At 35.8% G+C, this 5,320-nt stretch overlaps 1 protein-coding gene across 1 annotated transcript in view; it reads right to left on the reverse strand.

Moving 5' to 3' along the window:
- Positions 1-2,482, reverse strand: part of LOC107654656 (serine/threonine-protein kinase SBK1-like) — a 13,464-nt gene extending 10,982 nt beyond the window's left edge. Inside the window, exon 1 of the mRNA XM_016441837.1 lies at positions 2,322-2,482. The gene's annotated coding sequence lies outside the window, so the exon portion shown is untranslated. The remainder of the gene's footprint in view (positions 1-2,321) is intronic.
- Positions 2,483-5,320: the final 2,838 nt, after the last annotated feature.

Consider the following 5,320-nt stretch of genomic DNA (forward strand, 5'->3'; position numbering starts at 1 on the left):
TATATATATATATATATATATACAGTATATCATTTATATATTATATATAAATATTTTATATATAAACAAACATATTTTCCTTAAATATATACATGCATGTGTGTGTATTTATATATACATAATAAATATACACAGTACACACACATATATTATGTAAACAAAAACTTCTATTGTGGATGCGATTAATTGCGATTAATCGTTTGACAGCACTAGTTAAAAACCTAGTTCCTCTTTGTTATTTATACAATAGCAAAAATTACTTATATAATTTACAAATTTACATAAGCTATTATATATAATGTTTGTTACTGTAGTATAAAATTTAGTATGGGAATACTGAATGCCATTATACAAGAAGTACACTTTTTTTGACACACTTAAGTACATCTTTATGTAGTTTCATAATTACTTCTATTGCCAATGAAATATGGTTAAAGAGTACTGCTGAATATTTAAATTTTAAAAGTGTACTTAAGTGTGTTAAGAAATGGAAGTGTAGTTTAAGTGGCCTTTTATTTCATTATATGATCTGAAAGTCCAGTATTTTATATTTTCCAGTGTTTCATAATATGCTAAGATTGAAGTACACTAACAGTACACATTCAATACAAGTAAGCACACTTCTTATTCACAAGGGTAGTTCGCTCCCTAGTAATCTGTTTGTATTTGTGCAGTACAAAAGCCATTACCCTTTCACACCAACATACAGTAGAACATGAGAAACCTGCAAAGATATTGACAGATAAACCACCAGTGGAAACTGAAATGGTATTGGGACTTTTTGTACTTTCAGAAAACCTTTTGCCATCATTGAGCTGAAAACAGAACTAGACGGGGTTCAAAACAAGATTGAAATTGCCATTGGAGTTATGGAGTAAGCAGTGTATGGAGGGCAGATATATAAGCCTGTCCAATGGTTTAGCAGCACAAATCCCTCTACCATTAATCACAACGCCAATCAGCACAGAGGAAATGAATATCTGGAATGTCCAGAGAATGTTGGACAACTAGTAATTTTTCCAATCCTAAAGGGATAGTTCTCCCAAAAATGAAATTCCCGTCATCCTCATATCATTCCAAACCTGTACGCATTTCTTTCTTCTGTGGAGCACAACCCATTGGCCCTGGGACGAAGACAGGACTTTCATTTTTGGATGAACAATCCTTTTAAATCAGTTGCTTTGAAGTCACATCCTACTGCATCTTCCCAGGTCCATATTGTGCACCTTCGATTTCTTATAAACCATTTTGTTGTTCGTCTTCTAGTCCAACACGCTCTACTGTGTTCTGTGACAGTGCTGAGCTTTGAGACTTTCGAGAAAGCCCCATAAGCCCTGTTAGCACTGGTCTGTTTGCTGGTTGTGTTGGTTTTGTGTCCTGTATACACACACACACACACCGTGACAGACTCGTGTCATTAGATGTGAGTATTTTGGGCATTTTGACTTATCGGCATCTGCCGAAAACCTGTTTTAAAAATGTTTTTCATGAAAAGTTGATATTGTGTATTTCAACTGCCAAATCTAAAATTGCATTAGTCTATGCCACATATATATTAGCATTACACCTGTCCTGGTATAACCCTAAACATCGGAGTATTACTCATGAAGCTTGCATATAAACATGCCGCCATCTGTCCTGCAAAATCCTGTCCAGACAATGAAAGCAATGTGAAGACATTCAGTTTAATGAGTGCACTGAATGTACACTTTTGGGTTGGTGTGAGCGTGCATGTGGGTGCCATGTGCATGTCTATCCATGTGTGCAAAATAAAAAGCAAGCATGCATAAATATATAAACATCTCTCTTAGGCATGAAACTGTGACATGTCAACCTGCTTGAATGACATGCTTTCAGTCTGGGTTACACCCGCCTAACAGCAGCTCAAGATGTGTTTTGGCTATTGTGTCTATTGTTCTTCAGTGGATTGCTTCCAGGTGATGGGCTCAGCTGCATTGAGACCTTTATGTCAATAATAAGAATAAAGGACTGAAAAAAATGGATGCTGCTGCCTGTTTACATCTACTACACAACATAAACAAAGCAATGCATTATTATAACACTTATAATAAATATAATGCACATGAACCTTAGAAGTAAAGAAAGGTAGCCTAGTATGGAAATACGGCATATCTGCATTATCTAAACAGTAGCTTATGCAGATATTCATTTTAATATTTTATTGTCCTCATTTGGATAAATGACTAAATGTAAAATAGCAGTTCTACCTGGATATGCAGTGCCAAATGAGAATGACATTGCGTATCAATATACAGATTTTTTTTATACATTATATTAATGTTAAATACAATGTTTCCTACCTTTTAAGGAACAAATGATGCGCAAACCCCCGCTGTCACTCCGTAGTGGTCAGTGTTAATTACTAGAACATCAGGAGCAGTATTTTTTCTGCTGCCCTCTGTTATTTTCTTAAAGCGTTGATGTACTAATATTGATTCTTGTGCACATTGCGTCTGACAGAGCGACTGCTGTTGCCCTATTGTCTCTCCGTTGGCTGTGGATGTCGATATTGACAGCGCTCTCCCCGCCCACCGCATTATCGACCAATCAGAGAACAGACTGAGGGAGCGCTGCACACGCCCACCCCAAACTCAACAAATCAGCGAACAGAATGAGCCAGCGCTGTACCGGTCTGCTGCACTAACTGACCAATCAGAGAAGAAAGCGGTGGATAATTGAAGTCGGTGCATTCTGTTTCCATACAGATTTCTTTTTGCGTGAGGTGCTGGGAGATATATATATGAATGTTAGTTAAAGATTAGAAACAGTTTTATTTACAAGATTTGGAAGCCACACATTAATTGAAGAGAATGTAAGTGAGGATTTTGGGTTTTGACAGGGATACATATTACATTTGTGGCCAATACAAGTCCTGAATTTGTGGACGATACAATAAAAACAGAGAAAACAACCTGGTTACTAAAATAAAATGAATCATAAAGATAATAATATGAGGCAAATGTGTGCTAAGTGGTGTTTGCCTCCCGGTTACACTGCAAATATGATTTTCTTTGTATTTTTGTCTGGTTTTCTAGTGTAAATATCTAAACATTCTTGAATCAAGACATTTACTTAGTAAGCAAAATGACTTTGTTTTCTGAAAATCATCCAAATTGTATTGGTTTTTGCTTAAAGCAAGAAAAAATATCCGCCAATTGGGTAAGAAAAATAATCTTGATTCAAATTGAAAACAAGATTATTTTTCTCGCCCCATTGGCAGATATTTTTGTCTTGTTTTAAGCAAAAACCAATACAATTTTGATGATTAAGTGTAGCTTGATTTAAAAATGCTTAGATATTTATACTAGAAAACACAAAAATACTAAGATTTTTTTTTTTTGCAGTGCAACTATAACAACTGCATTTTAATAAAATAAAAACAAAATAATTAAAATGAAAATGTAGTGAAATGTTGTATAAAAAGTGTTCCAAAAAGTTTAAATAATGTTTTTGCGAAATATTCATCATTTCATAACTCATCTACAGTTAACTACATTCTGTATTAAATTAAAATCTACCTGTTAAATATAAAGCCCACACTTTTACAAGTTACTGTTTTTTAGAGTTCTTCTCTCTCTCTCAAAAGCTTAATGAGCTATAGTTCCTGTGACAACGTAGCATACAGTTAGTGGCGGTCGCCCCTATTCATGTTAAATCTGAAGATAAAAAAGTAATATGCAAAATTGTAGTCTATAATGCATATGTGTGTATATAATATAACAGAATACTTACTGTATATATACAAGTTACTGTTTTTTAGAGTTCTTCTCTCTCTCTCAAAAGCTTAATGAGATATAGTTCCTGTGACAACGTAGCATACAGTTAGTGGCGGTCGCCCCTATTCATGTTAAATCTGAAGATAAAAAAGTAATATGCAAAATTGTAGTCTATAATGCATATGTGTGTATATAATATAACAGAATACTTACTGTATATAAACAGTATGCCTGTATATCTGCATGTGTCCTTGTGGAGGCCTGCTGTCCTCCTTATGTGAGGGATGTAAAGCAGCTTAAATTACTCTGATTAATCGCTAATGCGCCATTCACTCAATCAACTCCTTCACACTCTGCTGTGGGCTGATATTAAACTGAGTAAAGTGATCTAAGACTCTCTCAGTGACACCAGTGGAAAACATGTGAGGACACCAGAGGCAACGAAAAAGCTTCAGCATCCGAAATTGAATGCAAGTAACTTAGCTATTGCTGCTTTTGTGCAGGGAGGCCATGAAGGAGATTGCTGCTTTATCTGAGAACATTTAATTATGTCCTGCACAGAAAATACGGAAATCCTGACTCTGTGATCAGCAGTGTGTGTGTGTGTGTGTGTGTGCCGAATAGCTCGGATGACGGGATGAGGACTGTCAGCATAGGCAGCTTATGTTGAGCCTCATAATATAGTCCATGCATGTGTGCTTGACTAAACAGATTATGCAGGACTCAGAGCAAAGGGTTGTGAAGCTTGAATGCTTAAAATCGCAGTTCTCATTTATTCGAACAGTATCGCAAAAAAGTTAATAACACAAGGTTAATTGCTTTATGCATATTTTTTTTCTTTCACCAATAAAAATACTGTAGTTCCAACAGAAGACAAAGCATTTGTTATCTTGTTATCGTTTACTGGGAAGCACCTTGATCAGCATTCATGTCAAGCTTTTATATACATAAAAATTATCTTGACCTTGACCATTTGTTTTGTGTGTCACCAAACAGCAGACTGATAGCAGGTCCGGAACAGACTGGATTTAAATATTGGACTGGTCTGGAATTCACAACCCCAGGCAAACTGAATGATACAAACAGTGAAAATTCCACTTTCGCAACACCGCCCTGCCAATCAGATTTGAAGACTGGAACTAACTAACTAAGAGAGAAAACATTGTGCAATGGTTAAATATTTTGCTCTAAAACACCAAACCTGTGTTGCACCTGTTGGGTTATTTACACCAGTTTCAGAAGGCAACCCTTGTTTACATGATTTCACCACTTTGCAAACATGAATACTGGCATAGATTTTCATGTACTGAACTTGGACTGACTTAAGCACATCTTTGCCAGTTCAGACCACATGGATTTTTCTTAAAGGGGTCATATGATGCTATTTTAAAGATCATTATTTTGTGTATTTGGTGTAACAGAATATGTTGACATGCTTTAATGTTCAAAAAACACATTATTTTTCAAATACTGTACATTATTGTAGGTCCTCTATGCCCTGCCTCTCTCAAACACGTCGTTTTCAACAAAGCCCCCTCCTTTGACAAGCGCAGTCTGCTCTGATTGGCCAGCTGACCCAGTGC

This window comes from Sinocyclocheilus anshuiensis, unplaced genomic scaffold (genome assembly GCF_001515605.1).
Source record: "Sinocyclocheilus anshuiensis isolate Anshui unplaced genomic scaffold, SAMN03320099.WGS_v1.1 scaffold996, whole genome shotgun sequence".
Classification (NCBI taxonomy): Eukaryota; Metazoa; Chordata; class Actinopteri; order Cypriniformes; family Cyprinidae; genus Sinocyclocheilus; species Sinocyclocheilus anshuiensis.